Raw genomic sequence first — 8,473 nt, 5'->3', positions numbered from 1 at the left:
CCTCCACCCCTCCACCCCACCACCAAAGACCTGAGCCGGGTCTTTGTCTGGTTGATGGTTAAAGTTTGCTGGCCCTCCCCCTTCAGGCAGAGTTTTTGTCAATGAACTTGAGTGCGGCAATAAACATTCCTTCATCTCTGGGGAAACTAGACAGGGGATGCAGAGGGGGTGGGAGGAAAGGGCGCAGAGGAGGGTTGTGGAAGGATCCGGAACGGCTTCTCCCATCCAGGCCTGTATTGCTTTATCAGTGAGCTTTCGATCCTTGCTTTCCGCAAAAAACTAGCCGGTTCTGCTTTAAAAAAACCGATTATTGAGGCCATACAGCAAGTTAGACTAATATTTTAATCAGGATCAACGTAATGTAACTTTTTCATTTTCACTCATTCGAAATTTATGTTTTCTTATCTTATTTTTAGGCAGTACAATTCCTTTAAAAAAAAATAACCGGGATAACTAAAAGTATAAATAGCAAACGAATAATCTCTAAAGCAGATGGATTGTTAGAGAAGATTCTAGTAGGTGATCCTAGGGCTGTCGCCTCTGTATTTTAAAAGCGCCCCTTTCTCGATGAGGTAAACCCAGCGGAGGCAGACGAGCCTCGCGGAGCCCTCGGTCTCCTCAGGTTCTGGAAACTTAAAATCGATAAATGGGGCGCCTTCCACCGCGCCCTCTCCCCAAGCCCAGCCATTCGTGGCCGAGGAAATATTGGCCCGAGGAAATATTGGCCTGAGGAGGCGCCAACCCGCGGGCCGACAGCCAGGCTGCGCAGAGCAGCCGGTTGAGACAGTGTTAGTGTTTTTGTTTTTTGTTTTCTCTTCAGGATCTTGGAGCCAGGGAAGATCAAAGACTCGATCCTGGGGCTTCTACTGGTTCAATGAAGTCCCGTCTAAGGGGCACTGGGCGCGCAGAGCGGGCGGGGAGACGCGGGGGCTATTCAAGGTCTCGTGCGGGGCCCTCTCCGCACGCGGAGGCCTCCGTTCCAGCAAGGAGCCCCGGCGGCTCAGCCACCCACGAAGGCACCAAACCCCGGAGAACCAACGAAAAGCTCCCGGCCTCCTCATTAGGGGCCGGATAAAATGGCCAGCGGCAGATCCTCAAGGGCAAACCGGCAAAGAGGCTTGAGGGAGTTGTCAGAATAATGTTCTCCAGGTTCTACCCGCCACCCACGTCCCAGTTTGGCTTTGCCTGCCGCAGGACTTGAACCAAAGGGGTATGTGGTCTTATCCTCCTCCCCATCCTTGATCCCCAGGCCGGGTCCTGGAAAGAACCCAGCCAACCCATCTTCCTTTTTCTGATCTTTAGGGCAAGTGGGCCACCCTCGTCATTTGGACCAGGAGTGCCTTGAGCAATCGAGACGTGTGTGTGTGTGTGTGCGCGCGCGCGTGCGTGCGTGTGTGCGTGTGTGTGTGTGTGTGTGTGTGAAACAGAAGCTGTGAGAACTTTTCTATTTCAGTTTGCTGTTTCATTTCTGCACCTCCCTCCCCCTTCCACTCAGCTCTGTGGAGGAGAAATAATTCGATCAGAAACGAAACCATTTATTTGGAAAAGTAAATGCGAAGGTCTCATGGAGTGAGGTTCCCAGACGTGGTCTTAAGTCTTGGCACTTGGGTAGTTTTGCATTAGTTTGATCTTGGCATTTGGGAAAGTTAAGGGTTTACAATATTTGTTCTGAACAGATGAATCAATTTCTGAAGAATCTGATTCAGAGTAAAAGAGGCCACATCTACACCGCTTCACAAAAGCTCCAGACTAAACACATTGAAATAATTACCCCCAACATTCCTGCCCTTAAAAAAAAACCCAGAATGGAAAAAACTTATCCAGATCACAAAAAATAGTATATGGGCTTTAAACACATGTATAGTTTCAAAACTTTTAATAAACAATCCTCTTTAAAATTTTTCCATTTTTTTTCCAATGCTCATGTTTTACAGTGTGCAAGCACTTTTATTAGTTACTTTTGTCTCTCCCCTCTCCAATTTAGTTATATACATTCTATTCAGGCTTTGAAACATACTATACATTTTCTATGTCATAAGCAATTTCCCAAGTTATTGTATTCTAAACACCATTTAAAAATGCATAATATGCAATGAAACGAGTTGCCATAAATTAGAAAAACATGTCCTTAATGTTGGTCATTTAGGCTATTCCCACATTTAAAAAGAAAAGTTTCCCCCCTGATTAGAAAAGTAACATTCTCATCATCAAGAATTTCAAAAATATTTTTAAAATATTATAAAGAGAGAAATAAAAGCTGCCTTATATCCTACCTCTCAAAATAGATAAAAGCTAATCTTTTGTTGTATTTTCTTTAGTTGTTTTTTATTGCACAGCATATAACTTTGAAATTGAAATTCTGCATGGATATTTTTGTATTTTGCCTTTTACTTTAGTTTTAGATTATGAACTTCTCTCAGTGTCATTAAATATTCTTCTAAAGCATGATTTTAATGATTGTATGGTATCCAATCCTCCAAGTGTGCTATCATTTGAAAAGCATTTATCTAATTATTGGTCATTTCGATTGTTTCTATATTGACTTTTAAAAATAACTCATAAGTGAGCGAGAACATTGTTAAGCTCCTAAGACTGATAGAAAGATGAGGGTTGAATCTCCCTAAAATAGCATGTTTCAAATTTTTTAGGTTAAAAATTCCCTCCCAGGTATTGATTGGGAGAGAATAAAAGGGGGCCTTTTAGGGTGCTTGAAATGTTCCATATTTTGATGTATGTATGCAAAAAAATTCATTAAGCTGAGCATTTAAGATTTGTGTACTTTATTTTAAAAATTTTAACACCTCTCCTGCTCCCACAAGCCTATATTTGTTTACATAGGAAAAGGACAATGCAGGAAACAGGAGGAGGAAGTGAGGAAGGGGTGGGGACCAACCCAAACTGGATCGGTTCACCCTTTACTAGGGTATATTATCTTTAGTTCATAGAGACCAAAAGTAAATATTTGACAGCTAGTAATGAGGGAGGGGGGCGGCGGAAAGAGCCTGGCCCTTCTCTCCCATCCCAGTGCTAACCCTTGCTAAGAAGAAAAGGTTTTTCTATTGTAGTTGCACTCATGTGGCTTTGAATTTTCCTAGTGAGTAGAAGAGGAATAAAATAGGGTAGAAGAAGTTTACAAAGGGAGTTAAAAATTAACATATAAATAGCTGACTCCTGTAACATTTCCTGTGAAATGAAAGTGGGGTGCTTTATATAGGAGGTAAGCATTTTTAGAAAAAGATTTATTTAGATCTATTTTATAATCCATTTTTCCACTTTAAAAGATAGCAGGCAGGACTCGGAGGCTGCAGGACAACTGCTTTCCCAGAGGACAAGGAGGACCCGTGAGGGCGTGGCGTGGTGTCTGGTGTCTAGTCGAGTTTTATTGGTATTATCTTGTGTGGTGCTGCATGCTGGCCAGAACATATGCTTACTCCCTGGGATGCTAAAGGAAAGGGTAAAAAAAAAACCTTCAAACTATTTGGCATCACATTTACTTCCTGTCGTGCTTCAGAAAAAAGACTGTTACAACCATTGCACAATATTTAGCTGTGTTTTTTAATTTTTTTATTGTCGTTTCACTCCTTTTTCATTAGGATCAAGATAAAGTTGGATTTTTAGCATCCGATGAAGAAAGACATCAACGACAACTTTTCTGTGTCAGGAAAATATGCTGTGGGTGTTCTATAAAAAAGCTTTCCCCACCTTTTGAAGTAAAACGTAATTAAGTAAAGTGCATTGTAACCTTAAGTGTATAGCTTGAGAAATATTTATTCATGTAACTGCCATTCAGAACAAGATATAGAACATTTCCTGAATCCCTGTAGATTCCCTTCTGCCCCTTTCCAATGTAATATCCTAGAGATAATTGCCATTCTAATTTTTAAAAATTAACTATATTTAAACTAAGAAAACAAAAACAAGAACAAAAACAGTTCCACTCTACCCCTGTCTCTGGCAACCACCAATCTGTTTCTGTACCTATGAGCTTGGTTTTTAAGAAAAAAAATTTCTTTTTTAGATTCCATGTATAGGAGAGATTATATGGTAATCGTCTTTGTCTGACTTCTTTCACTTAGCATAATGCTCTCAAGGTCCATTCACATTGTTGCAAATGGCAAGATTTCATTCTTTTTGTGGCTGAAATATATATATAACAGTTTCTTAGTGTCTTTATCCTTTTATCTGTCAATGGACACCTAGATACTTAGGTTGCTTCCATATCTTGGCTATTATAAATAATGCCACACTGAACATGGGAGTGCATGTATCTTTTTTGAGTTAGTTTTCATTTTCTTCAGATAAATACCCATAAGTGGAATGGCTAGATCATATGGTAATACTATTTTTAACTTTTCCGTAGTGGTGGCACCGATTTACATTCCCACCAATAAGGTACAAGGGTTTCCTTTTCTCCACATCTTCTCCAGCACTTGTCATTTCTTGTCTCTTTGATAACAGGCTTTCTAAGAGATGCGAAGTGATATCTCATTGTGGTTTGGATTTGCATTTCTCTGATGATTTATAATGTAGAACATTTTTTCATGTATCTGTTGGCTATCTGCACGTCTTCTCTAGAAAATGTCTATTGAGATCTTCTGCCTATTTTTTAGTTGAATTATTTTTTTGCTGTTGAGTTGTATGAGTTCTTTATATATTTGGGATATTAGCCCCTTATCAGATATATGATTTGCAGATCTTTTCTCCCATTCAATAGTTTGCCTTTTCATTTCGTTGATTATTTCCTTTGCTGTGCAGAAGTTTTTTGTTTGATGTAGTCTTACACCTTATTTCTATTGCTGTGGATGAGTTTTGCTATTCTTTAACTTGGTATAAATAGAGTTATACACTGTATACACAGCATATATACTCTTTTGTGTCTGCCATTCAACAAAATACGATTCATGTATGTAGTTGTGTGTATCAGTAGTTTATTCTTAAGCTGCTCTATGCTATCCCATTGTATAGACATATCACAATTAGTTTCTCCATTCACCTCTTGGTGGACATTTGAGTTGTTTCTATTTTTGCCTATTATGAATAAAGCTATTATAAATATTCTTGAACAGGTCTTTTGGTAGACAAATTGACTCATTTCCTATAGAATTTCTGGATTTTAAGGTAGACATATATTTAACTTTACTATGTGGTGTCTTTAAACATCAAGTTATCTGTGCACCAGTCTCAATTCTCCACAACTGGTGTAAATGGTCAGATTTAAGAGAAAGAGGAATCATGGATCTGATTACATTTGCTTGAATTTCTATAATGACCTTTTTTGAAGTCTTGATGATCTGGATCCTTGGGACAGCAGAAACTTGAATTTGCTGATAGCGGAGCGTTAAAATTCACGGCTCTGGTTCTTCCTGCAGCCTCCCTCCACTGATCCAGTCCTGGAGCACAGTCACATCTGCAAGTGATTTCTATGTGGATCCCAAATGCAAGAACCATGAGTCAGGGCAAAGAAGAACTATGACTGAGGTCAATGGTCAGGGTCAGTGGGGCCCGGTAGTCCCGGGAGTTAGTGCTAGAGGATGGAAGCGATTCTCCTGAGTCCTGATTTGGAAGCTGAGTTATGACTTAGGAAATTTATTGCCTTGTGATCTTTTAACAAGAAGTGATCTATCTCCCCAGGCAGAACTTCCATTATCGATGACAGGTGCCTGGAGCCAGCTTATTAAAAACCATCATTTCGATCCTCAAAGTGAAGGAGCCACAGTGTGTGGGAAGAGAATGCTAATTTCCAGCTTCACATCATAATCTGGGACATGGAGAGAACATTATGAGGTATTTTAATATTCAAAAAGGAAACCCAGTGCTATTTCTGTAGCTATACCCTGAGCTCACGGAGCATTAGGATCTGCCTCTCTTTCCCAGGTCAAACTCTCCCATCCTGGCAGATTAATAAAGCTCACAGGCTCTCCCTTGCTGCCGCAGGTTGGCCCTGCCCTGGCATTGCTCTGGCCTGAGACAGAACTTACCTGGATGCTCTGCAGCTGTGGTCGAGTTGGAATGAGCAAGGGACTTTGAGTCAGTGGGTTGGATTCAGGTTCTAGCTATGGAATGGATCTTATGTTTATATGGTGCTTATTTTTCCAAGCACCTGTGTACATTCACATCTTTTGCGTGTGTGTTTAAAAACGGTAATATTTTATTACTACCATCAGGTGTGGCCTGCGTGAGGTGGTGGGTGCACTGAGCTCAGGGCACGTGCAGTCTGTGGGATGGGATGGTGATCGGGATGCTGGAAAAGAAGGTGTGTGTCCAGAGATCAGCTCCAAGGGCTCCTCAAACATACTTCTGGGAACGGGTCAAAGAGTCATGGCAAGCTACTGCCATGCCACCAATAAGATTAAGAAATTCTTGAAAATCTAGCTGCCCGTCAGTTGATGTCCAATTTCTTCATCATGCAGTCAAGGACACTGGGGTCCTTCTGGTTCTTGGTGAAGGCAGACAGTTCCATTTTCAAGAAGGTCAGGAACTCAGTCTTGGAAAGACTACACTTGTTACCATCCCTTCCAGCGTACCTCTGGGAAATGGCGATCAGAGACTCAATGCACCGCTCCATCTCTGTAGGGCTGGACGTTTTTGCCATGTCAGAGTAGAGCGAGGCGCGCGGGCTGTCCATCCGCATCTTTTATCTCATGCGGTTGGGTGAGGTACAGGGAGTGGGAAAGAATCTGCTCATTTTACAGAGAAGGTGAATGAATACCCTGGAGGCAGCACCTAGTTGTCGTTTTTGGAGGTGAGAGGAGCCTCCACTCCTTGGCTTTAGCTTTAACTCTTTCCTGTGCAGCTATGGGAGTAGGTTTAAGTTTAGATGGCCAGAGGGGAAGATATTTCATGGAAATCTCTTAGGATTGAGCCTGTTTTTATGCCCCATAGAGTTTCTCTGCCCCCATGCAGTCTTTCAGTGATCTTCCTGGCTGAACTTTCTCTGTCACGCAGGCCTGGGTGTGCCAGGCTGAGTAAAAGGGAGATCTAAGGAAATGGTCTGAATAATCAGATCAAGAATTAGCCACATGATCAAACCAAGCACAATTATTTTACAGTCCAGCCCGTCAGTTGATATCTCATCTAAAGTGCTTGGAGTGGGTGTACTGGGATTGGGGAGCTGATTGCTTAGGTGTGATGGTGGCAGGGATCTCCCCAGGAGGTGAAGCTGAAGGGTCATTTTCAGCTGCATCATAACAAAATATTCATCGTTGTCTGAGTTTAGATTTCTCTCTTAATGACAACATGAATTTTACATAGTTGCCATGGAATATCAGATGTTTCAGAATATATGTGGCTGATTTCATGTACTTTCATGGTTTATGTCACTTATAAAAAACTGCCCTAGAAAGTTTTGCCCCTCCAACAATTTTGTGGGGCACACACTATGTCCCTGACATTCCACCTGAAGACTCAAGATTATTTTCTTCGGTCTCCTCTCTCCCTGATTAGCATATTTGTATAAGCAAAATGAGCTTATTTTCAAATTTCCAGTTGTTTTAACATCTCAGTGGCTAGTAGGAAAATGACATAGTGCCTAATTGAATTTTTCATTGGATGTTTGGTGCCATGTGGTCTGAGGCTTAGGAAATCTGAAAACTTGGTGTCAGGGACCTTTGTGGAGTGTGTGTAGATGACAACTAAAAAAAAAACAAAAACAAAAACAAACAAAAAAACAGAGTTGCCTCCTTCCCAGCAGGTCCCACAATAGGGCTTACCTGGCCTTGTAGGCAAAATTATTTCCTGGGCCTTGGACCTGAAAATCAGCCGTCTCTTTTTCTAATGCTGCTTTCCTGGACAGTAAGTCAGGGCTCTAAAATGAAGGATTCCCCATTCACGTGCCAAGCGACAAGGGTTTCCCCAGGGGAGTATCTCTTTTAACCCAGGTGTGCATAACTGCAGACTGATTATCGTTTCATTTCAGAGATGATTTGGATGGTCGGCATAAGCCCTTTCCCAATAAAAACATTTTTTTTCTCCCTGAGAAGGTTTCCTTAGAAGCATCTCAATATGCCTCGTATACTGTTTTTATTCTGAATGTTTCATGACCCAGAATCATTTTTGGAAGCTCTTTGGGTGAAAGTGTGACTCTGGGCTGAGAAGTTCGCTTCCAAGTTGCCAAGGGGGTTTCTAGTGGCTGGGCTGAGATGGACCATCTCTTCCACCTCGGTGCAGTAAAGAGGCTGATGAAGTTTGCCCTGCAGCTTATACCACATCTCAGTCTGTATCATATGTAAAAACAGGAAACTGCAAAGCTTCAGGAGAATCTAGGGATAAAGGTGAGTGGGAATGATGCATTTTCCCCTCTAACTTTGAACCTCCAAAGGGAGAACCAGGTAATGATACACTATCAAATCCCAATGACCTGAAAGAGAATTTCCTGCCCTGGGCTTCTCCTGGCTAATCTTATGGTCCACATCATCACTTCCTCCTCTCAATCTGACTCTTGTGGTCCTCAGCACTGCCATGGTTGCTTCCTTTC

General features: G+C 41.6%; 1 pseudogene; it reads right to left on the bottom strand.

Annotated features, from left to right (window-relative positions):
• Positions 1 to 6,285: 6,285 nt before the first annotated feature.
• LOC107196595 lies at positions 6,286 to 6,592 on the bottom strand (annotated as a pseudogene).
• Between the last annotated feature and the right edge of the window lie 1,881 nt (positions 6,593 to 8,473).

This window comes from Pteropus alecto, unplaced genomic scaffold (assembly GCF_000325575.1).
Source record: "Pteropus alecto unplaced genomic scaffold, ASM32557v1 scaffold98, whole genome shotgun sequence".
Classification (NCBI taxonomy): domain Eukaryota; kingdom Metazoa; phylum Chordata; class Mammalia; order Chiroptera; family Pteropodidae; genus Pteropus; species Pteropus alecto.
This window is presented reverse-complemented; position numbering and strand designations above follow the sequence as displayed.